Source organism: Mugil cephalus, chromosome 8 (genome assembly GCF_022458985.1).
Source record: "Mugil cephalus isolate CIBA_MC_2020 chromosome 8, CIBA_Mcephalus_1.1, whole genome shotgun sequence".
In the NCBI taxonomy this organism is placed as follows: Eukaryota; Metazoa; Chordata; class Actinopteri; order Mugiliformes; family Mugilidae; genus Mugil; species Mugil cephalus.
In genome coordinates, this window is record NC_061777.1 from 21,678,108 (window position 1) to 21,693,274 (window position 15,167).

At 40.4% G+C, this 15,167-nt stretch overlaps 1 protein-coding gene across 12 annotated transcripts in view; it reads left to right on the top strand.

Moving 5' to 3' along the window:
• Positions 1-15,167, top strand: part of arvcfb (ARVCF delta catenin family member b) — a 190,415-nt gene that overhangs the window by 60,064 nt on the left and 115,184 nt on the right. For all 12 annotated transcript variants that reach the window (XM_047593063.1, XM_047593069.1, XM_047593067.1 and 9 more), the window contains exon 3: positions 10,360-10,455. The gene's annotated coding sequence lies outside the window, so the exon portion shown is untranslated. The remainder of the gene's footprint in view (positions 1-10,359; positions 10,456-15,167) is intronic.

Here is a 15,167-nt window from a genome sequence, read left to right on the forward strand (position 1 = left end):
CTATTTGTAATGGGATTCTATCCCTTCAGCTCTGAGCCCAAGCTCGCTGCAGAAGACCTGAGGCCAGCTCATCGGTACACCATTGTCTCAGTGTCTTCTGGGTGCAGGACAAATGATCAGACTGGACTGTGGCCATGTCATTAAGGCGGCTCCTTTACACATCATGGTTTTAGATAAAACATAATCAATCAATTTTAATAATTGATAATGAAACAGTGCTTTGTCCAGAGAAGGACAAAGGACTTGTTGCTGTTTCAAGCCTCCAGAATTACTCTATAACCATCATTGGGAGCAGTTAGAGATGTCATCAGCAGTGACAGAAGCCTACACGTCTAAGGAAATTAACGTTTTTTAAACGATGTGTGCTGATCTGTGTTGTTTTATGTTGTGACCTTTGCCATCTTTGAATAACTGATGTGACTGAGCCATACTCCACACACATTTAGTGTTTATTAGCTGTAGACATTTTAAGCTTTGTTACAAGGTCTCAGTCCTGCATTGGAGAAACTCTGCTCTTAGTTCTGTTTTACATATTAGAGTTTTTGCCACTTCAGTCAGCTAACCTCTGCTTCAAAATTCAAAACTCTCCAGCAGTCTGACATGGTAGCTGAACAATCGCCTTAGCCAGCATTATCACATTTTTGGGGACCTGGAGGCAGTGGGTTAAGCTGTAAACACTGGAATACCTTATAAAGTGTACACCTCCGGCCACGTTAACACGTGTATTGGGAGTTTCTGCTCACTTGGCGAATGAAAGTCAGTGCTTCCTCTCTTTCATATCCGTTCTTGCTGTCCACTAGCTAACTCCTGAGGGAAATAAAGGGCTCAGTAGTTGCTAAATACTCTGTATTCACCAGCTAATCCCTAGCTCTGCTGCTGGATAGGTAGTGAGCATTGGGTACAGTGCAATGCACTAGCCGGACTAACCTGCAGAGAGCTTTTCATCTTATACTGTGAACTAACTATTAAATCAAAGATATGTAGCTCTCCTGCTCTAAAATACATTTTGACAGAAAAATTTAATATTCATACCATGCATTACGTTTTTCTTCCTGTGAGGTCCTTGGCTCCCATCACGACGCTTTGTTCATCGCTAAGATATTAATTCCAGCTTCCAAACCAGCCACCTGCTCTACACCGTTGCAGTCGTGAAAGCACTGGCTGATTGGGTGATTAGTCAGCTAAGAGATTCTTCCAGTCTTTGAACTGATTAAGAAGACATTACCTGAGGGAGAGAAAATGGTCCACGGGTTTTTAAATGTCACGGGAGAGCGGCAGTCTTACGTCCTTTTTATTTTGGTGGGCTTTGTTTTGCTTATATTTATCCAGGGGCTGGGTTTGTGGACTTTGTGGCTTTTTGTTTCCCATCCAGATACACTGTAATTCTTGTTCATGGCAAAAATGCCACCTGGGAGCTGCCCAAGAGAAAGGTGCACATGTGCTTTAAAGGTGTGGTGCTGTGCTCAAAGGAGCCCTTGAGACAGGAAAGTGTTGCATGCAGAGAGCGCTTTCTCTGCATGCATCTCACATACTTGGAGAACTCCTTATGCCAAAAATAAAGCACATTAGGATGGATTTTGTCAACTTGTCTTGTAATGTATTCACTGACGACTGTTAAATTCGTGATGAATTTCTGTTATGTACCGATGCTGACTGTTTTCTTCAGTTGTCAGTGGAAATCATGACCGCGTCAGTCTCTCTCTATTGTTCTTATTGACTTCTCTTTGTCGCTTGATTCCCTCCACTCTTTAATGATCCATTATTTGTCAGCACTGATTTGAGTTTGTTACATGATGCCTGTTGCTCAGCAGCCAGCATGATAGTTTTCCATCCGACCATATAAAGCTACAAAGGCCAGCCAGAGAGCACAGCAAAGGAAAGATGCAAATCTTTACAAAGGGCAGTTTTTATTGGATTTATCTCTCTGACTCTGGTAAACACCATCTACAATAGCCTTTTTGTAAAATAAAATGGCCGGTAGTAGCTCTTCACACAGAAAGAATGCCTTTTTTTTTTTTTTTTTTTTTTTTTGTTGCCTCCAGAATAGTTAATGATTCATTTGGGTAAACAAGGATTTAATTGTCTGTCTATTGAGGCCTGTGTACAGGCCCTGACATCTGATGTTAAATTATAGCTATAAAATGCTGGGCAACACTGAGTTGCATTTTAGTGCCAAGCTGCCGTAGTCTGTGGGAGCCATTCAGTTAAAAACCTGCACCGTATAGACGCAAGGTCTAAGGATATATGGTAATGTCAGAGCATGGGGTATGTCTAGTATATTTTTTATTGAAACATATTTGTATAAAGAATAAATCCCATTTAGTTTGACAGGAATGACATTCTGCTGAATCCAGGTTGGAATTATTTGAGTTATGATTCAACTGCAAATGCAGCTAAAGGTAAAAAAAGAAAAAAAGAAATGGACAGTGGATATGGGCCTTTTGGTGTGAGAGTTTTACATCAATAGTTCAGGAGCAGAGCAAGATGGTGCTGAGGAGTGATGTATTGAAGCTCCCTGTCTCGCAGAGTGAAGGGCCCATCATCAGGTCCGCTCTCTCCACTCGGCCTTCCTACTTCCCGCCTCAGCCTGCACATCATCAGGGAATGTCGATATATTGAGAATTCTCCCTTCTCCACCAAAGCCTAGAGCAAGGAAAAACGATGCACAGTGAAATGTGGCTGAGGCTGAAGGTAGTTGACACAAACGTTTCTGAAAGAGCTTTTAGTTGGAGGAGCTCCATTTATGTGTTAACTGTTTTTGTTTAGTTTGGGAACAAGATTTTTATAGAGAGAAAAAAAAAACAATTTAAAAAACTATTCTTCAACAAGTGCGTTTAACATCTATTGTTAGTATTTAGATAAAAGTGTGATTTCATTTCTCTCTACACTCCTCAAGCGGTTTCATTAGATTGACAATTTGAAAACCAAACACAGGGAACACTGAACAAAGAAAGGAAAGTCAAGCAATGATTTGAAAATTGTAATAATCCTCAAAATGTTAAACTATAACTTTAAATGTGCAGCCTTTGTTGCAATAAGTGGGGAATACTTGTGTATTTCTGACAATCAGTTTCCATAGATTTCATAGTTATTGCAGCATTTACTCACAAAGCTCTGAGTTCAATAGTGAATCTGTTGTTTTAGCTCCACCAACCTTCTCCGCCATAAAGAGGGTTCACCAGTAACTGTTCATGGCATTGTGACACTGTGCAAGGACATTTATCTAATTTAATTTGTGGATTGTGCACCGATCAGCCATAACATCATGTCTACTGACAGGATAAGTAAATAACAATTCAGTGTTCTGCTGGGATACTTTTGGACCTGGCATTCATGTGGATGTGGACATGTACCACCCACCTAGACCAGACCAGTCACCTCCACCCCATAGCAGTGACACTCCTTCATGTCAGCAGCCATCCTCAGCAGGATGCAGTCTGACACAGGCACACACACAAAAACAGTTCAGGAACAACTCAAAAAGACATGAAAAACAGCACAAGGTGTTGACCTGGCCTCCAAATTCACTAGAACCCAAACTGAACAAGTATCTGTGGGATGATCCACAGAGGCCCCTCCCCTCAACCCATAGGACCCAAAGACCTGTGTTGGAGGGACCCGCAAGACCTGCACACTATCTGTCTATGCTCAATCACCATTGTGTGGTGATGCCATTTATTTACATAAAAAAATGTTCACCGACAGGAAACTGGTGAATGAATCATCTCAGTTTCGCCACGTGAATATTTTGAGGGGCCTGCACCCCGGTCTGGTACACACGAGACTGAACCGTCATAAAAAGACTAGCATCCGTTCAGTGGTTCTATAAAATACTTAATATGAATGTCCATCCATCTAACAATGTATTTATTTTGAAGAACATTTAAAACTTGAAGTAAACTGCACAGATTTTCTCTGTCTTCTAAAAAGACTCACAGAAAAGCTATGTATTAGTGATAGTAATAGTATCATGCTACCAGTTAAAAGTAATGCAAAAGGAAACTAGTTATAGCACCATTTCCTTTTGAATTCTACCTTAGATGAGAGTTTCTACTGACAATGGATATATACAGAGCAGATAATTAAATACGGCATGTGGAAGCCTGGAAGTCTCATAAGTGGGTTTTCCCTTTGCAGGAATGAAAGTCAGTTGTGAGTTTTCAGTGTAATCATGCGTGGCTATAAAAGAGACAGGGCCCCCATGTGAGTTGCTGTTTCGTTGGTATGTTCATGTAATCTCTGGTACCCAGTTTAACTCCAGTTGAGCTACCTCTGCGTGCCTGGTTCAGGAAATTGGGCTGTGCATAAATGCTTCTAAGAATAGCTGCCTCTGTTTTCTTTTTAACCAGAAATATGGTGGTTGTAGCTAGTTTCATTTGGATGATTTAACCTCCTTTCCCAGGGCGCAGTAACTTCAAGCGCTGCACCTTCTCTAGGTTGGGTTGTTTATAATGTTTCACTGCGTTAGTGTCACGGTAGGTGCTACCCCATATTTTGAGATGTAACTAGCTCCTCCCAGCTTTTTGAGACAGGAGTTTTACACAAATACAAACACGCCAACATTTGCAGTTTCAGGCCTCAGTTCACATGAGCGGCTGCGTTGTTGTGGTGTTTTTCACCAGTTAACTGCAATTAGACTTAAGATTGTCAACAATTAATCGGTTGTTCTCCCCTGGAGTTTTTATCTGCTTGCTACTGCTCACAATATGTCCTTCTTAATTACACAGTAATCGGCATAAACAAAGTGTTTATTTTTGTGTAATGAACTGTGGCTCTTTGCACAAAAAAACAGAAAAAAAACAACAGAAAAAGGCAGGCAAAATGAGAAGCATGGCGATCACTTTTAATTCATGGTGGTGACTGAAGAAAAGGTTTGAACAAACGGTTGTAAACAAAAGCCTTTTTTTTTGAAAATGTAATTCATTTTCCTAAATATCAGGTTGCAGTTCTTATTTTTGGTTCTTGCATATTTGGTTATGATCTTGTAACCGGCTAAGGGTGATGGTTGTCCTTACTGTTGCTGCAAATAGTGGCAGATGATAACATCCCAGAACAATCTTTGACCTCTGACACCCCCAACACGCACACACATAACCACTCACACCTGCCTCATTCTCCAGCCATCTCTCCCTCCCGCTTCTCATGCTCCGATACCCGAGATAACGTCTTCTGCACACATAGATGAGAGTCAAACGTTCGGCTGGGCTGCTGCAGCAGCGCGCGTTACATAATTGACGACTGCGAGGCTGGGGCTGCGTGCCGTGCACGGATCCTCGCTCGCAACTTTTAGTCGAGGCAGCAGCGTGTGAAAAAGAAAAGAAAAAAAAAAAAAACACCGTCTGTGCCGTTGCTCCATCGGGGAGACTGAACCTCCATATGCCTTGTATCCTGCAATGCTGCGGGTGATGGGGCTGAATTCACAATCACACTCCCTGGGGTCGACCTGCATGAACTGACTGTCACATATACAGACGCCTGAAGTACTCCAGAAATCTATACTATACTATGCTTTAATTAATCATCAGCTGGATGTGATCATTCAATCCCACTAACACAGAGATTATCAGATATATCAGAGTTTTCATTTAACAGCTTTGTGTTACGTATCATCCGTCAAGCTGTGACGTGATTGGTTTTGGGTTAGGGCTATTTGTCAAAATTTTTTTTTTTTCTTTAACCAAGGTTGAACATCTTTTTTCACTCCACTTTTTTTTTTCTCCACACTGTTATATTCACTATTATATTCTTGAAAGTAATGACTGATTTCTTGGCTTGACAGTAAACAGCAGATTTAAGAAAAGCATAAACTAGTACATAAAGTACCAATTATTATTACATTAACTGGACGTAATAACAATGTATCAGTGCAAATCTACAGTGGATCAAAGTCCGAGATCTTTCTAACCTCAGCTGGCAAATCTAATTTAGACTTTCTGTGCCTCAGCTGACGGAGTTATAAGTGTGTGTCACAGCAGAATGGACTCGCGCCGCAAAGTGAGACGGTTCAGGTGGTAACAGATTTCTCACCGTGCCAGAGGTCTTATTAAAGCTTCTGCTGAGACAAGAAGCAGAGAGGAGGAAGGTTTGCTGTGTTCATGGTACTTTTAGTGCCTTCTTTAGGAGCAAGGATGAGATGGAATATATTAACCAGTGTTAGGCAGGAGGATTACACAATCAGATCGACTGGAAGTTGAGAAATAGATGGTGTAACAGATAGCTGATAGTTAAAATGTTGTTGAGCAAAGACAGAAAGTTGAACAAGAAATTAATTCCTTGCAGATTCAGAATAACGCATTTCTGTTTCAGTTTAACAGCTCAGCAAACTAATGAGTCATTTTCACCTTTTTGTGGTTAAAAAAAATAAAAAGGATGTTTGCAACGTGATGCGATTCAAGTCTGAGCAAATACACTGCAGCTGTTTTGTAGTTGCTCTAAAAACTGCTGTGGTAAATAATGTCAATATATTTTCTGTAGAGACTACTGTCACAAGGTCAGAGAATGTGGTGGGGAGCTCAGATATTGGAGCGCGGAGCTGGATGATCTCCTTTCTGATACCTCAGTCATTATCTTGATATATACCAAAGTGTCGGCTCGTAGATTCTATTACAGCTCACAGTCGGAAATGAATATATAACAAATTCAAAAGTAGCCTGCTGAAATGTATACGAAAGCCAAATAACAATTTCTCCTCCTTCTCACTACCCTTCAAACGTTTTAGTGAGCTCTGTTACTTTGCTTTGGCAGGAAATCTTCCTCTCTGTGCCATGGCCTTTTTTCACCACCGTTCTTTATTAGCATATTGAGAGGCTTTGGGTGCTGATGAGGTGGAATAATTTGTTCGTGCCTTGAGTTAAAGGAGCGATGGACAAGGTCGGCTCTCTGACGGAGTGGCCCTGAAACTTGGACCCTTCTGTTTTTGTGATCCAAGTCAGTCAGTTTGTGTGGACTAACAATGACAGCTGTCATTTCACTTTATGAAACTAGAACAGCAGCTGCATACTTGCTGGCATTCTTCTACATAATATATGAAATCGTTTAGGTCAGTCACTATCCAGCATTTACATCACACATGAGCTCACAAGCTAACCCAATAAACTGTTAGTCAAAAACTAATTATAAAATATAATTTGTACTTTTAACTCATGTAGCGCTGCGTCATTGTTTTGTGCACTGAGGTGGATGATGGGTGGACCTCAAACAATAGCAGTTGGAACTGAGTGACGCACGTTGGAGCTATTAAAAGAGTTACTTTTACTGGAATTACTGCAAAGCTCAAAAGACATTAGATGTGTGTTTAGACAGTTGGTAGGATGCAGAAAGTGTTTGTGTGTCTCTGTGAGTGTGCCTGAGTGTCATTGCGTGTGAGTGTTCATCCACATGAACGTCAGGTTCAGAAGTTTCCCAACACAACACTAAATTATCAGAAGATGGTCAATGTTATTTACTAATGTCAGTGGTTTTAATGTTGCAGCTGATCAGTGTCTGGAATTGCTTGAATCATTAGTGTAAAACTTTGCAAAATACTGTATATATTAGAGGGTACTGCCAAATAGTGACTGTCTGATGCTCTCTAGATCAAAGATGACCTGTCATCTAAGATGTTAGTCTGTGTTGCAGAGTAACCCACATGCATATGAAGCAACCTTACAAAATAAATGCTTCTGTTTATATTTTCATTTTAAGATTCGCATTAAGCCCTTCATTTACATAGTTGCCCGGACAATTCAAGTCAGGTTGTCCACCGCATTCACAGAGGACAGAGTTTTATTCATGCCCAGTTGCACGCAGGCAGTGTGTCCTTATCCACTCTGTCATTTGGTGTGTACGTGACTGCGGTTCTTCTGTGTGAGTGCAAAGAGGCGCTGACAGCTGAAGAAAGGCCTTGATCAGTGTAGCCTTCCACAGTCAACCCTTCACTCACTCAGTCATTCAGCTCGCTGCCTTGCCATCGCTCTGCATCCATTTTTAATCACAGAATTACACAGAATAGCTCTCCAAATGAGGTGGGTTGAGGCGAGACTTGTCATGATAGAATATGCAATTGTGTGCATAATACACAGCAGGTGAGGTATCAGGCGCTGATATGAAGCACAAATATTGCATTAGGTTCTGCACTTACGCTGTCAAACCGTGGTGGCTGCATCAAGGCTGGTGGTGAAGACAGGTTTCAGAAACAGTGTAAATATATCCGATCCAAGCATGTCAACTGATTATTCTTGTATGCTTTCACGTACCACAAAAAATTACTTAGTTTAACTTACAACTCTGTCTCATTATCCATATCCTCTAGTTTCCCAGTCGAGATCTTGGTAAACGTGTGTCTCAGAACTGACCATTTACCAATACCTCTTTAGCCACTAGAACCCTGGGCTATCACCTCAATAATCGCAGTCTCCCATTATTAATCCCCACAGGAACAGGTGGGAGGTTACACATTATTACTTGAGGACAGCCAGAGCATCATTCTTCCATTTAACCATCAATCTTTTCATTCTCATACTGGGTTGTTGTGCTGTTGACTCGTGACTTACAAGAGCATTGCATCACTTTAAGTAGAATAAATAGTGTATTTATCAGGATGATACTGTGAGCTGTAACCGTCTGTTGGGGTAATCTCCATTCAGGAGGAATGTAAGGCCTCCTCCAGAATCTGTGAGGGAGAGAAAGAGAGACGAGTTGATAACTAATGCGGTCGGGCTTAGCTTCACCTTTGATGTTTGGACCAGAAATCCAAGGTGCTCAGAGCATATCTGTCCTTGAAGTGAACACACTCAGGAATCTCTGGAGAGGGGGAGATGTTCTAATCCCAGACACAGCTAAAACCTGAAAAGGAAAGTCGAATTTGGATCGATTTTTTTTTTCTTTCTAACTCATAGCGAGTCTGCTGATCGTGAAACATTGGATGGCTTCACTACTCACAGATGCACATTTGGCAGTGAGTCAGAGCAGCATCTGGAGACGCTTAACATGTGGAGTACTGCCTATGCATTAAACCTTAAACAGTCTTTCATATTTCTGATTTTAAGCATGAATTCATGCAGTTTAAACTCAGGGTTCACGGTTCAAACTTCAGGTGGCACAGCTAGCTGTTCCAAGTTTTCACAGGAATGCTGTCTTACTTTCAGTATGAAAAACAAGAACTTAGTGTCTAAAAAATAACCCTGAACTTGCAAATGAAAAGAATGTTGTTGCATCAAAGGAAGCCTTTGCTCTTTCAAATCTGCTTCATTGAAAACTAGCTATTTCTAAAAGGTTTTTAACCAGAATCAGCCTCAAATCCAGTTGCAACAAGGCAAACTGCAGATGAACTCCATTTGGGAATTGCGTTTATTCAAAATAAATATTCAACTGGAGTCAAGTGTTTCTTGAGGTATGAGGCAATTTTTGAGGAACTGTTACGTCGTATTAAAACTATCCTTGAAATTAAATGTGGCTTGCGAAGGAAATGTGTGTATGGGCGCGTTTGATTTCATCATCAGTGACATCTTCAAGGGTGCAGTCGATCCAGTGTTTTGCTGTTGGGCTTTTGTTTCCTCAGCCATCAAAGCGAGCAGCCTCTGGATGAGTTGGTGTGTATGGTTGAATGATTCATCCCATGCCATGAGGCATCAACACCAATTTGCGCCATAGTATTGGACACTGGTCTTTTTCTTTCTTTGTGTCTGTGATGTCTATATTCTTGTGGTGGTACAATGTGAATACTAAGGCCAGCCTGAAATATTGGTGTGTTGAAGTTATTGACTAAATAGCTCAGATTCGTCAAAAAAAAAAAAAAACCCGCCACACAAATTTAGTGAAGCTGTATCATCAGGCTTGTTCTTTATTTGAATGTTCCTTGCTTGGACGTACCGTTAATACTGTAACAATATAAAAACCATTGTATAACATATACATAATTGCACTTTTGTATAGTTAATACCCTGGTTTCCTTGGAGAATAATAATGCCTAAAAGTGATCATGCTTCTATAAAACAATTGTTATAGTAAAATACAATGTAGAGAGCAAACTGGTTTAAACACAGTTACATTCATCCAAAGAGGATATACATGATAAATGAAGCATGGATATGTTTTGTATGTACAGTATTCTGGTACATACATGTTTCAAATGTTGAATATGGCAGATTAGAGTAGAGTATTAAAGAGTATAAAATGAAAATGAGGAAACACATAAAGAGAAAAAGATAGTGGGCCTAAAGCTGGGCCTTGTGGCACACCACACGTGTAGTTTTTCAGTATTGTGAGAAGAACACTGCTAATGCACTGTTCTTTATAGAGTTTCTCCCTTACATAGAGCCCTTGGCAATAATCTTAATACTCATTCTTCACGTTGTTTGTATTTCTTTGTTTAATCCACAGATTTCCCCTGGTGGACTGGACAAACAGGTCGACTCTAACAGAGCTGCACGTACCCTAAGTCTACTTGTGGTCTGACAGAACACATCGACATCAAAGGTACACCCACCCTTCTCTCTATACCTCCAGCCTCGTTTAATCACTTTGTTCAGTTCATCATTGCAGTAATTATATTCCCTGACATTTTTTTTCTTTTTCTTGGCAAATCCAAGACTTCACTTTCTTTGTTATCTCTCCTCGAGGGAGATTCACTTCACTTCATTTTGTCACTGAGGCACCTCATATGATTTTTATTTCAAGACATTCCAAAGCCTTTTCCTCAGGAAATGTCCTCTTATTTCAATAATTCACACAGGGTAATGTCACAGAAAAAATTATTTTAGTTCCCTCCACAGATTTCAGCGTGTTTTAGAGCTGAACTGGAGAGGACGTTTGTTCTGGTCTGGTTTCTAAAGACAGAATCAACTGTGTAATTGAATGTTTGAAGTCAGGCACCTGTAGTTAGCTACAACCAGAGACACTTAATTGCAATTTGGATGTCTTATGTGCTGCAAAAGACTTTATCTCTTTTGCATGCCTTTGCTTTTAAAACTTTCTGTAAGAAGTAGGTCACAGAGCATCTGAGGACTAATTGAAATACTGACTACTACTTCATTTCAGTAGTAGTGTGCTTCACTTTTGGTGTTTTCATACAAAATCCCTAGTTGCTATTATGAAATTGCTTTGCCTTTCAACTTCAAAACAACCTTTTTTTCTCATTACTATCATTACTATCAAAATGTTCTGTGGTCTTTGGCCCAGCATTATGATTATGATATACAGCTGAGAGTGATGCACAGTTTACTTTGCCATATTCAGTATTCTGCAGCGTATTTGTTTTGTGATGATATATGATTATCTATATAGATTTTCTGCTCCATTCCTTCTAAGAGGTTAACAAAGACATGTGTTTGCACGTATGAATGTGTTGCAGATGTGTTTGTTTGTCAGTGTTTTCCAGCCTGAAATCCTTCACAAAGAAAAGGGATCGAATAAAATATGGATGGTAAACAAAAAACTAATTTCTTTTCTTCAAGCTGTGAAAGTGATCAGCTATGGACTCCACGCACTTCGCTAAGCTTTGCTTATCCTGGAATCACTCAACAATACTCCTCTGGGAATTAGCACTCACTTTAATGTTGCTCAAAGCAGCAATGACTGGAATCCTAAATTGGAGAGAGGATCAGTCTGGATGACAGTGCATTCCTTTCAGCGATATCAGTACAGTGCTATTTGGAATGGGGGATATGTTTTGGAAATTAAAATGACCTTCCATTAATGTCAATCTTTCAAATGTATTATTGTTTTTAAAAATACATTTAAAAGCATTTAAATTTTTCTTCATAAGCAAGACTAATTCAAGCAGACTTTAATGTCTCTGATTGGAGTTCTTGAACTTATGAAGCCTTCCTGTTGGTGTGCAAGAATTCCCAACACAGCACACGAATATCTGTCATATGATAATTCATTTAACTGACAGTCACTCTCCATTCGAAATTTGATATATTGGACGGCTTCATTAAAGAGACAAGAATCTCTTAAAAGCCTGAAATAAGTGGCTCTGAAATGGCAGTTTAGGTGAAGAAATATCTCTTATATTGCCAGTTTGTCCTCTGACTACACAAATGTATCATCATCAAAAGCAAAGGGAGATTAAATGCTCTGCTCTGAACATTACACACAGATGTGTTTGCATGGCTATCTTTGTGAGGACATTCATTGTCATAATGGATTCCCTAGGCTCTTACTCTAACCATGATATAATTGTTACCTTTACCCTAAAACCAAGTCTTAACTCTTAAACAGCCCTGTCCTCACACTGTGATTGTGTAAAACTCAAACTGGTCCTCAGAAAGATAGCTGCATAATGGCACACGCGCACACACATGCAGTACAAGGAAGAGGAGCAGGTGTTTTTAAGTACCCAATTGTGCCACTTAGAGCTGTATCCTCAGATGGGTATCAGGTGGGTTTAGGCAAGGAATTAATTTGAGTTGCCTCTGGAAAGGGGCAAATTGTCAGTGTATGTGTGTGTGTGTGTGTGTGTGTGTGTGTGTGTGTGTGTATGTATGTATGGGTGGGAGTGGGGTGGTGGCAGAAGGACCTCACCACCCACCTAGTCCCTAATCAGCTGAATGTCCCTAACTCAATATCGGGCACAAATGGTCACACTCAATTATCTTCATCCTTTACCTCCCAATCTGTCCCCTCACCCCCACAATAACCAGCCTGTCCAAACCTCTCGAGACGTGCCCATTCTGCTCTGGGCAGCCTCTTCTTGTGGCTACAGAGCTCATTTGTCTCTGTTTAAGTTTTAAAATAAGACAAAGGTTCAGATTTGACTCAGTAGTTACACATTTGGGGCATATGGAAATTTACTTTATTCCTGAATGTTTGATGAGCCCATTGATATAGATTTGCACTTTGCATTTTCACAACAGCGGGGAATGGGGCAGCTGAAATTTAAAATGTAAAATCTTGAACTTGAAAATATTGGGATGCACACAAGCTATCCCCTCAACTGATTATCCTCAATGTCACAAAACACACATACACATGCACTTTTAAATGGCAGCGAGAGGCATCAGCAGCCTTTACCATTGTACTATGGTACACTCAAGCCCAGTTTGTGATGTTTCTCACCAGAGTGTATCAAAGCAATAATAGATGCAGAACCTCTGGTCAGAGTGTATGCACTCTACTGAAGGCACTATTTTTTCCTTGAGAGTTTACTACATACACAGAAGGTCTTGTCACTGGAAGATTTGTTTTGTTCTGGAATAGTCCAACTGACCAGATCGGGTCAGTTGGATAGGTGCAGAGGATTTAAAGTCAGAGATCCACACTCAAATTGTAGTCATGTGGGTATGTTTGTTACTTGCTATTTTTAGCAGTGAGAGTTTGAGCTGAAGTGTGTTTATCACTGAGGAAACGCCTCGCAACAGCTCAAGTGAAGCATCTGATCCACACATTGAATATGATCCTGTTTTTCCTCTTAATTAAAAATGTTTACGCCTTAAGAGTAGTCAAATCTAACCCACTTCCCTTTGTGGAATTAATTAAACATTTTACATTTTTTATCTCGTCTCTTTTATTAGTTATCATCCCCTCCACGCATAAACTTCCTGTATTGCACATCCACAAGCGGCATGGCCGCCCTTGGAGTTGTACTTTGATATGTTTTCCGCCACATAAAGTTGGAAAAACATGTAAGTAGGGCGTGTTTAAATGAGAGTGGGGTTAAACGTGCAGACCTTGGCCGTGTTTTTAGCCCCTCTGACCCAGGTCGTTAGCAAACATCTGCTGAACCAAAGCTTTAAAAAACCGGGGCTGTCACGGTGGCAGAGGGGAATTCTTGAGATGCCCCTCCCTGTGCATTCTGGGCTATTTAAAGTAGGGCCAGAAGTTGGTGTTTAATGATAAGCTGTGGGGCGTAACTGACATGCCTGCCATATTATTCCCTTTATGACTCAGGAAGCAATGGCTCCTTTTGCCCCCGACCCTCTAGGAGTGTGAATCATTAGAGTCTGTCATCAAGTATGTCCAATGAACATGGCTTATGGAAGCCTATTATTGTCGTTTATCTCAAGTAGTAGATAACTTTCAAAATAGACAAGGATGCTATTTTTGCAAGCATTCCTTGCCCAGCAAGTGTTTCCATTTGGTGATGACTGTAAACTCTTACCAGCCAGAAATGTTAGAATGGGAACCATATGCATGTTCTAAATGGTAGGTACTTCGTGTGGAAATAAAAGATAATGAGAGATTATATTCCCATGTCATGGAAAAGAAACAAAGTAAATATTTTCCTCAGTTAAACTTCCTGTTAAACATAGGATCCCCAGCATATATTACTCTGACAGGAAGAGTCAGACGAGACTCCGCTCCAGATAAATAAATGATCAGTGTGCAACAAACATCAAAGAGGGATTGTGTTCTTCAAAGGGAATAAGGGCCGCACGCTCACTGGTCCTATAGTGATAAATGAATCCTTTTTTTTTTTTTTTTATGCACACACACACACACACACACACGCACACGCACACACAAACACACACACACACACACACACACACACACACACACACACACACACACACTTGGACATGCATACACTGTTTCCACAATCTGACCTGTTTAATATTCCATGGTTGCATCTGCATTGATCATCCCCTGCTGATTCAAAACCACCCCTCCTCAATCTTTGTCTGTTTCAGTGAGAAGATCAGCTAGAAAATATCCAGAAAACTTTGTCTCCAAACTTAGTGTAATCTTTATTTATTTATTTATTTTTGTAAAGGACGATTTTGTTTTTCAATGTGGTGCTTGAGACCTCACTTGCCTTGTTTTTATGTTGCACAGCCTCAATTTGTCATCCCAGTTTCTGAAACATCTGGGACACAATAATTCATCTTATCGCCGTGTTACTGTGGATTTTTATGTTGCTGACTGGACTAAATTGACCCCAGGGTGACATGCTTGCGGTGTCTCGTGTTGTCATTATTCTTTAACCAGCATTATTCTTTAATAAGTGACCTCTTAACAAATGTGCCCTTCCTTCTTGGACTGAACAGTCCAGTCCAAGAGCTCAAAATGGTGTCACGTCGACATAAAGAAGGAGTGAAATCGTTGCTTGTAAAATGATTTAGAGATAAAATATTTAGAGACGGGATCGTATTTCAGCACTCAGGAGCCCTGGGGTCAAACTCAAATCTGGGACCCTGGTGAGCTTCAAAGCCCAAACTCTCCAACGTGTAGTATGTATATACACA